The sequence below is a fragment of the Astatotilapia calliptera genome, chromosome 7 (assembly GCF_964374335.1).
Source record: "Astatotilapia calliptera chromosome 7, fAstCal68.1, whole genome shotgun sequence".
Taxonomy (NCBI): domain Eukaryota; kingdom Metazoa; phylum Chordata; class Actinopteri; order Cichliformes; family Cichlidae; genus Astatotilapia; species Astatotilapia calliptera.
This window is the reverse complement of record NC_137428.1, coordinates 27,302,776-27,313,957: the sequence shown is the minus strand read 5'-3', so window position 1 is coordinate 27,313,957 and position 11,182 is coordinate 27,302,776.

Here is an 11,182-nt window from a genome sequence, read left to right as displayed (position 1 = left end):
GCATTGGTTCTTCTATCACCTATTTAAGCATTCCTGAAACAACATAAGTGTTTCCACTTTTAAGGGCAGAGAAAGTGTGCGTTAAGATGCAGGAGGTGTGGTGGCGGCATAAACACACGAGACGGATGACTGGGAGCCTGGAGTTAAGGACTCGTCTGGGGCCGCTTTTAATGACTAGAGTAGAAAACTCTATTCTACTACCATCCTCTGGTCATGATGACCCACTGGAGCAACACTAAAGTCTGATTAATATGGAAATGTGAAAAATGCATATCTACATCTTGACCCTGTCTATTTGAGTATTCAGTTCTTGTCGGTTACAGAGAGGCTACGGTAGAGGGAACGGTAGATGTTAAAATTTTGGACATTCATCTGTTTTACGGTGGCGGTTTCTGCACACTTTTTCAGCCACGATGTCAGATTTCATTACCCTGTGCTGCGACCGGGCTGTAGTCACAAATTTAATCAAGTGTGTAATCGTACTATCGCCACTAACAACAAATGGAAATGCATTCTTTGATCAATATGCATGTCATGAAAGTAAAATAATGTAGGCACACACTGTAAAATCTGTTCTGTGGCTACGCTCTCAGCAGTGGGGATTAACCCCCCTTTGCCTTAATGAATTTCTCTTGACAAGTGAAACAGCAGTGATTTTGGTTCGAGGGCACACCTGTGTTCACAGAGTGTCACTGCATAACTAGTGTCTAGTTTTAACAAGGTAGACCCCACAGGTCTTTAACCTCAGATGTACAACAAATCCTATTAATATTAACTGCTGCCACTAAGCTAAATCGAGCTATTTAACTGATCTCACAAACACTGGTCATCCCTCTGATCTAGGCTCCTTTCTCACAACCACCTACTAAGATCAGCCCCTGGTGTGCAAATTCTATGAAAATACTCAGAATTACGACATTTTCCTAGAACTTCCTCTTAAAGTTAAGACTAAATCCTGGTAACGATAAATTATTCACTGCAATCATACGAAGAAAGACTGTCAGGAGAGGGGAGGGGAAACTAAGGTTTAAAAGTTTTTAACAGGAATGAGAAAATAATAGAAAACAAAGTGTGGCATTACAGGAGCACCAAGGGAGGAACTACAATGTGCACAGTCTCCATAATCCTGTTTATTCTTCTTTCTAAGCGCTAAATCAGGTGTGGGCGATTAATTTTCCCAAGGGGCCATGTGAGAAACTGAGACTGTTGTGGAGGCCTGCACCAGTATGCTTATTAAAAGAAAATCAGTCACCACTGTGACATGCAAGAGAGCCAATAAAAACAAACCAGTAATTTTTAAAGAGTGTTAATTGATTCACAGCATCAGCTCACACACTGAGTAACATGCAAGAAACCATTCCATCTTGTTAATTGTCAGTAGCTGCCACTTTGAGCCTTTGAGCAACACAGTAAATTTTCTTTTGTGGAGTCTGTATGCTGATGAAGACATGTTTAGATGGTGATCATGTACATGTATGTACAGAGGGGCACTCTGGGATTATAACGCTTTAATGAGAGAAAATGATCATTACGACGCTAAGATGTGGTAAAACTGGAAAACGTGTAGTTACAGTGTTTCACAGTTTCATGTTGTGAGTCCCTTTTCATATCTTTAAAAAAATGGCACTTTAATGCAGCAATGCTAGTGTCTTTGATATCAAAGAGATTAAAGACATCAGTGTGGTAATTAAAAATGAGCAAAAATACAACTCTAAATGTGGGAACCTGTGCACGTCTGCATTTTCAAAGACTTTATGTGGTAGCTTTGGCTTTTGATCTATCCACAGAATCAGTTTCTAGCTTCACCATGTTTCAGTAGAGTACATTCTCCCCTGTGATTTGGGATTTGGTAGGTCAATTTCATGTCCATTGTGCTGATTGTCACTAAGTTGGCATTGTTTCTTCTTTTATCAGGCACCAGTTACTTAATACCTAGCAATGGGGGCAATGACACTTGCTCACTGAGGTCAAACTTTTGGTCCCTTTCTTACTCAGATTTGCGCTGAGATCCCTCCGTCCATCCAGGGGGGCTGGAGTCCATCCCGGCCGTCAGCCAATGAAAGGGGTACACCCTTGACAGGCTGCCAAGCCTAACACAGAGTGACAGACTATGTTCACACTCACACCTACAGCCAGTTTAGGTTTGGTAAAGTTGTACACATCCTGTTTATTCTTGCAGCCGTGCAGGGATCATGTTTAATACTGGATTGAGTATCTCAGGTTCACCATTTAGAATTGAAATTAGAAGCCAATTTTCTTCTTTTGCACACAAAAAAATGAATTGCTAAAATTGACCTTAAAAAAAATAAAATAAAACTTGCCTCTTGAAAAGGGCTGTACTGTACTGGTTGTGCAGTCTCGAAACACGTCCATCATTCACACTTTTATATTGTCAGTATTCACAGCTGCCTGCGTACATGAAAATAGTGACATATAAATAACACCAAGATATGAATGTGAGTTATTATAGTTTGTATTTTCTAATTAGTTTTTATTTTTATTTCACTGTGACTTTTTAAAAAATCCTGTTTAGTCTCAGTTAGTTGAAGTGGATTTTCTTGTTTCACAATCATTTTTACCCGTCTGCTATAATAAGCTGATGGGGTGGGCGGGTGTGCTTGGGCTTTTTAAATTTTTGTTTTAGTTGACAAAAATGTTTTTCATATCTAGTTTTAGTTTTAATAAAGGGCAGAATAAAGATTGTAACTGTAACTGTATGATGAGTTTCAGATAAACTGGATGTCTGGGTTGAGCTTGTGGGTTATGCATGGAAAAGAAAAGAACCGGCATGGTTCTTCAGGTGACTTTCAGAGAGCTGACTCACAGAGGTCGGGATAGGCATTAAAAGAAAAGAAGAAAAACTTCCCTTTAACCACAAGCTTAATTCCAGCATGACGGACAGGTAATGGTGTTTTCATGAGGAATATCAGCGATGACTGTGGCATCTACCCAGATAAGATTATTAAAATGGTATTTTGCCGTATGTGCTGAAGTCGGTGTGAAGGATGAGTCTTTGCTGAGATATGTGGATCGATAAACCTATTTAGGTGTCTGAGGGTTGGTGAGTACCAGATCATTCTTTAAGATAGTACTGGTCTTTGATGGGATCAAATAAACCAACATGAGAACATGAGAGAGAAGAAGAGTTAGCGTCGCCTAAATACGTAGGGGCAGTAACTCTAGGGTGAGGCAAGGTCTTCTTACTGAACTTGTGTTTTGATGACTGAAAGATTTGCATCTGTGAAGTTGGGGTGGAAGAGAGGAGGTGTCGTAAGAGGAGAGACTTGGAGGGGTTACTGTTGAGTTCATGTTGGGGTGTTTTTGCAAACATTTGTCTGAGCATTCATTTTTGTATGGACATTAGGCTTCAGGGGTTAATAAATCCAAATGGTCTTGAATACCTTACAAAAAAATCATAATAGTCATAATAAATCTGTCTGGATGCTCATGTGGAAAGGCTGTGCACTTTTCCTGTTCTCAGTTGTCAGATACTTACTCTCTATGGAAGCCAAATACAAGCAAACTGCCAAAAGGTTGCCCAGTATGACAGAAATCTAACCAATAGGGTTATTTTCAGAAGGATTTCTGTGAATTATAGCAGTGTTTATGAACGATAGAGAGAGACGTTTACACGGTGCAGGGGAAGCAGAAAGAGAGAAAAAGGGTGTTTGCTTAATCTGGATGAGAATTGACAATATTAAAGAGATGATTGATTGCGGCCCCACACCTGCAGATCCTGTTAAGGAGTGAGGAGAGCGCTTAATCATTGATGGCTCCCGTGATGGCTCACGCTGAAGTCCTACCAATGAAACAAGTTCAGTGAAACAAGCTCTTAACGCAGAGCACATTTTCTATTAGGGCAGTAACTGTGACGAGGTGGGAGCAGGACTGGGTTTCTCTTTGCAGTTTCTACCATTGTAACACTGACATTTACAGACAACAAGGAAGTGTGTTCTTTGGACAGGTGGATTATTTCACCTGGATTATTTTTTGCAATTAGAATTTGTATTTTTTTTACGTTCTTTATGTGCTGAAAGTTGCAAAATATCAAAATGTTGAGCCGTTTGTTAATATTTATTTTGGAGCAGAAGTAGATTAAAGTATCCATGTTTTAGGGTGGGCTTTGCCTCCGTTAAAAATATAACCTAGACTTTAAAGGTAAGGGGTCTAATGGATGCTTTGGTGTTTCCAGGGGACAGGAATATGATGAATACTTTATTCAGATGTTAAGAAGAGGTATAAAGTTTCGTCATTGTGGTAATGGATGATGCACTCAGATGGTGGGGAAAAATAACACATAAATACTCTCCCTGATGTTACACGTGTTAAACAAATTTGTGGTGGAACGCAGCTCTGGAGAGGCTTTTGAAAAGAGGCCCTTATGATAAGAGGAGTACTGTGCTCCATATATTAAAGTGGGACCTTTCTAACCCTGCATCATTTCATCTTTTCTTTCTGAATAGAGCAGATTTAGCAGGACTGATTGCTCCAAGTCTTACAAATACATGTCAGATTCTCAGCATTAACATCAATCCTTGCCTAGTAGATAATGATTTACTGTATGGCCTTTCACCATGTAACATTCATTACTTATTTTCAACCCCTTTTTCCAGATACACTTTTGAAGGATGGAAGATTAAGTAAGGTTTTCCACATTCAGGCTTCCCCAGGGTGACGGATGTTGGATTTGCATTTAACTTCCCAGGTCCTACTATGGATGAGTGACCTCACTGGGGTGTTTCTCTTCATTCTGCACACAGGAACAAAATATAGCTGTTCTTCTTTTGTAGAAGACAGGAGGAAAATGACATTTTAAACAACTGAAGAGGACTCTTTTGTATAAGAACAATATGTATTTTTTCCTCTTTCCTGCTGCACCAGACTGAATGTGAGTAGAGCAGTAGACTGACAGAAAAAGCACTCTTTTCCTTTTTCCTGCACTTTCCTGCTATTCCCATTTTTAATGTTGTTTTGATTGTTTGTTTTTTACTCTTTTTACTCAACAGACAAGGTATTTTATTATAAGGATCTGAACTGAATACCTAGTTGATTGTAGTTTGCGACGGATACTTGGTGAATAATGAAGATAAACTTTATTTAAGGATCTCTAAGTGCATACATGTGTATTACACTGTATTATGCAGTATACTGTTTCTACATTGTAAGAACCTTAGAAGTTTAGTTATAGTTTTATTCTTTGTATTGTGATACATTATTTTCAGTAATACAGGTGTGATATCAAATAAACTATATACTTAATCAGTCTTTTTATAATTATATTGTGATAAACTTTAAAATGTTACATGGTAGCTGAGGCCTGTAGAGTCTGTTATATAGTTCTTGGGTTTTTTGCTGTTTCTCTGACCATTACACAATCTTACCTTGGGGATAATGTGCTGGGATATCCCCTCCTGGGAAGACTGGGAGCTGTTTTGAATGTTTTGCCCTTGTGAAAAAATTTTCACTGCCGACCAGTGGACTTGAAATAGTTTGGAAATGGCCTTTTAACCCTTTGATGTACAGCAACAATTGCTTCTCTAAGATCACCGCTGTCTTTTCTCCTCGGTAATATGCTGAGACACACCTTGTTTCAGCCCAGCAAACTGCCAAAATGTCTCCTTGGTTTTGTTTTGTTTTTAGAGGTGCTCACACTTGCTCACTAGTCAGTTAATGAAGTGTATCTTATTATTAGCACCTGGCTGCCACTTACCCTCCTAATTCATGTGGAAGCAATAAGGGTGTACTTTCACACACTACTTCTTCATTTTGGCTTAGTCTTGGTTTCTGTTAAATAAATAATAACGCCATGTAATATATTATATATTGTGGTTCATACGAGTTTTCTTACCTGAGATTCTTATTCATCTGCCTAATTTTAACACTTGGTAACTTATCCTGATGCCTAAAACCTTAAAAATGATGGTGGGTGAATTTTTTTCCTAGACACCTTTCAGAAAAGATTATGTTCAAAGATATTTGTCCAGCATTTATACATTCATACATTTATTCAGTTGTTGACCGAATAGACAAAGTAAGAATTATGTTTAAAGAGATTTTTTTTAATGAACTTTGAGGGAGAATTAATGAGAAAAGTAGTTCAGTGGCCATAGGTTCACTAACACTCCTATGGGATTTAAGGATATGGTTGTGTTCTCATGAATTAATTACATTCTTTTTGAGGCATCTCAGCCACTAACAGATGCACGCCCAATGACACACACACCACGCACACACACACTAAGGAGAGAATAAAGCCCAAGGCCAGATGCTTGTTCACAAACACCTCTTTGTCTTTGAAAGGCAGGTGCAGGTATATTTTATTCAGAAAACTGGCTTGTTGCGTTTAGTCGCTGTCAGTCTTCCAGACAGCCACGGGGGAAGGAGTCATTTAAGTGAGCTATAGCTAATTCTCAACAGGGAGGTGAATGAATTGGTAACTTCAGGGGAGAGGGAGAGGGCCTCCATGGGAAATTATGTCATTGTTTATCATTTGTAAATATTGAAAACAACATTTTGGTGTTTTACATTGGCCATAGGCATTGTTATTTGTCTCTCTGTGTTAGCAAAGGACTGATGACAGTGATGTCTTACAGCTGGTGTGGCGGGAAAGACCTGAGACACCCAACGAGCCCATGATACATCACTGACGATGCATCTCAGTGCGCCCCAGGAGACATTTCTTGTGTACTGTATACAAGGCAACCAGAGAGACAATTTGCCTCTGCTGTTCCACCCTTAAATCAATAAGTATATGTGTGCCTCTCTTCTTTATGTGGCTACTATCCAGAAATAGTTTTAAAATTTTAATATTAATATTCTGCCAATAATGTTTAATCTAAATTTTCCAAAAAAGATGATAATGTATTCATAATTTAAATCCTTACATCTGCACTGACTCTTTGCTCATTCTTGTTATAGCATTGCATAATCTTCCTTTTTTAAAATGCCTTTCCTGATTCAATCTGTATTTTGGTATTGCATATCCTATTGTGGATTTTTATCATTTCAACAAGTAATACTTCATGATTTGTCAACAGCGTTTTCACTCAGTCAACAATGTCAAAGGGCCATTCTGATGATAAAGTTATTGAGAGCACTTACCTGTTTGTTATGAATGATCTCACTTACCACTCACGAATAGACTGCTTGTAATTGACCCACCAATCATACCACTGTATGGGGTTATATAACTAATAATAACAGCTTTTCACCACTACAGAAAAAAGCAATAAACATTAAATAAATATTTTGGCCCCTGACCTACAACCTGTAATCTAAAATAAAGGATTATATACCCATTTCATCCCCTCGTCAATTACACTTGGTGTCACCTGGAACCTTTAAAAGGTGCTCTGGAAGCCTTGGGGACTCTTTTGGCCCGAACACCTTTGGGGGAGCAAATGACGATAAGAAGCACAGCTGTGCAGTTAACATATTCCACTCATTAAATTATAAATGAGCTTCCCTACACATATCCTCAGGTATACGTTAAAATTATTATTTTTTGGACAAACCAAAATTGCCATACTTATCTACACTTGAGCCAATCCTCATTTCTTTATATTTTTCTTCAAGAGAGCCAGGCTTTCTTTATATTTTTAAAGTTCTCCAGGCTTTCCAAAAGTTTTTCTTTGGAGACTAACTGATTTTTCACTCAGTTTCAGTCCAGTTGTTGTACCTGACCACTTGTCACTGCCCTAATTCAAGATATGAACCAGAGTTGAGTCTAAAAACAACAAATAACTTGGCAAAGAACCACTTTTAAATTGTATCTTTAGGCACTTTGTTGATAGCAGCCTCCCGCAAAACACATATTTTGGGGCATTTCTTTAGTTGAATCTAAATGAAAGAAAATGTAAGAAAAACACACACTATTTAATAGGCATAAAATAGTATTTTGTGCCAACAGCTACTAGCTGAAATTCTGGCATATCTTGGCATGGTGTGCAGTGTTTCCTTTCTTGAGAAAAATGGACAAGTGGAGGACAAAGGATTAAAAAAATTCCTGATCTGTCCGATGAAGCCTCATCAGAAAAATTACCTTTCAATGGAAAGGTGGCTGTCAAGAAGCCACTCTTAAGAAATGAAAATGGGGAGTGAGTGAAATGAGTTCATGTTGAGTGAAATGAAAATGAGTTACTGCAAATTATGCAACAGCTGGAGTGAATTTGAAATTTCTGGCTCAAAAATTGAGGTGGTCAGTGAGGTACAACAGTGAGTCTTTACAGTCATCTATAGATGACGGTGGACGCCCTGTCGTGGTTTGGGGCTGCGTTTCAGCCAGAGGTGTTGGAGATCTTGTAAAAATGCAATTATAAATGAGGAAAGTACCGTGCAATTTTAATCCACCTGGGAATGGCAGATTTGATTGGCAGCAGCTTCATTTTTCAATGACAATGATCCCAAACACAGTGCCAATAGAATAAAAGCCCACTTGTACAGAGAAGCACATAATGCAACTCTTATCAGTCATGGATTGGCCTCCCTGGAGCCATTATTGGCGCAGTGTGGGATCATCTTGACAGAATAAAACAAAAGGCAGCCAAAGAAAAACTTTGAATGTCCTATGAGAAGTCAGGAGGACTATTGCTGAAGACTGCTTAAATAAATTTTAAGAAAGCTTCGTAAGCGAGTTCAGGCTGTGTTGAAGAATAAAGGCGGTCACACCAGTTATTGACTGTGAGGATTGACCAAGTGGTGGAGGCAGTAATAAATTGTTTAGAAGGTTGACAGTCCAGTCTTTTTATTTTTATTCTTTATTCTGGCACACACTAGTCCTCTAGAGGCTTTGCAACCCCTGATTAAATAGCCAGCAGCTCCTCCCACTCCTTGAAGTAGCAATTAAATACTGATTAATGATTATTATATACTGTATGTCCATGTGAGTTTGCACATTTTTCAATAAATTGTTGCACAAATTTCCAACTTTCCTATCAATGTATAAGGCTTTAGCACAGCCTAGTGCATTGCAATTCCTGGGGCAGATCTTCACCAGTACCTTAAACACAAGTCAATAAAACATCATAAACCTTTTTGTGTATGCGTATTCTTGTATCTTGAGCTAAGTTATCCATGTGCAAAGACGAGCTGTTTGCATAAGTACTGTGAAGACTCTTCATTTCAAACAACACCGAAAGTAGATGAAGCAGAGGCATTAATGAAAGCTTCACGGGTATTAATACCGCAATGTTAACTTGACTAATGGTAAAGCCCATTAGGTAGAGCTGAAGGTGTGAATACAAAACACATTAGGTGTGAATTATGTTATTAACATTTACAATCAAACACTGTCATCATATTCAAACAGCATCTCACTAAGTCCCACAATAATCTGCTCATCAATTCTCCGTGACTTTGCCTGACATTACTTGACGACATAGAATTCAAGTTGACATTTATCAATGCAAAAGACATCGCAGCCGCCAACTTGGCACAATATGCCTCAACAAATATTAAAATACATGCATTACAATACCAGCCAATTCCTCCCACGTCCACACTGGGCAATAGATTTTTCTATAATTGTACGATCTGACCAGAGAAAATTAGCTAAATTTCTCTGGAAAATAGTTTGAAGGTGAAAGCCAGTGCCCACAGCAGACTGAGACAAGTAAATGGGTACTTTAACCTTCTGTTAATATCAAACTGAATGACTGAAGCTTCTTTTTGCCAACAGACATGCTGTGAGACAATATTCAGACGCTACAATTATCATAATGTTGTCGCAATGAGATGTATGTGACTAGCACTGAAATCACTCTGTCGTCGAGAAGTTTTGAGCATTTAGCACTAACACAGCAGAACTTAATGCTGATAGAAAAAAAAGTTTTCTTTGTGAACCAGTGATGAATGACTGCTGGAATGGATCTGAATGAGACAAGCAACTTGCCAAGAAGATATTGACCGCTTCTGTCACTGGTCATTTATTTGGACCAATTGATGGGTCAGTTGATAGTAAAAGTTTCCAGATTAGCCGGTGGGTGTTCATAATATAATATTATTAATAAATCAATCCATTTGTCTTTCGTCAAATGAAGCAAAGCTCAGGCAAACTGAGCTGTATTGAGCATTTACTGTCAGTGTTTTCCACATTGTAATATTTGCAGATTATCTCCCTGATTTCAGCACATTTTATGCTCCCCCGTTTTGCTTTGAAAACAAACGAAAACATTAGTGTAATGAAGGGAGCGAAATCTTTGCATCTCGCAGGCGTGCACATTCACCACTTCAAGGAACAAGCTTGTGCTGATATGTGTTCTTAATTGGATGTCAGTTCCTTCCTGTTTGTTTCCCTGCACATTCTGGGACTCTAATGGCACCAGTCGACTAGGTCTGCCAGTGAAAAAATAATGATATATCTATTAGAAAATGTACACAGAAAAATGGTTTGAAGTGGTTACAAGCGCAGATCAATTGAATAAGCTTAATTTGTGAATGTGTGCGCCTAGCAATCATTGTGCATTTCTTTGCAGTCGAGTCATGAGGCCGTGGTACAATAAAGGAGAGCTGTGAATCATTAGTGACACTGTGGTTAGGTTAAGGAGACTGTCTATCAAAGTAGACACAGAATGATTAAGACGCTTGAATATGGGCGCCTGGATGTGGGTGGCCACCGAGGTGTGCACGTATATCTGCATTATGATTCACGTTTTAAATGCACGATCCACCCTGATGATAAAGAAGCCACAGTGAGCAGTTATTCTAAGCAATAGCACAATAGAAACAATCATGTGCTTTTTAAAACTGCTCCAAGAAAATGGTGTTGTTGTTTTTTAAATGCAGGAAGGTTTCAGTGCTGTTTTGTTGGGTCATTTTCAGGTCAACACCTCTAAACCTAATAAGGATTCAATGTCTAGCCTTAGGACAATTCATGAGAGTGAACAGCTTTCATATTGGGATCTATACACCAGAAGATAAAACGGTAAATATCACGTGTGTTTTAATGTTTTTTTATTTTAGAAATTTCTGATGTTTATTCATAATTAATAATTCATAATTATTCATAATTCACAATTAATCTCTTTAAATCATATCCAACCCCCCTCACTAAAACTTCTGAGCAAAGTAGCCTGGGTCTGGAGTCAGAAGTATTTTAGTCAGCAGTGCTCACTCAGTGATGTTTTTCGGCATCATGTTGCATCACATTTTAACTGATCTTTTAATTGCTTTCTTCGGGGCACTG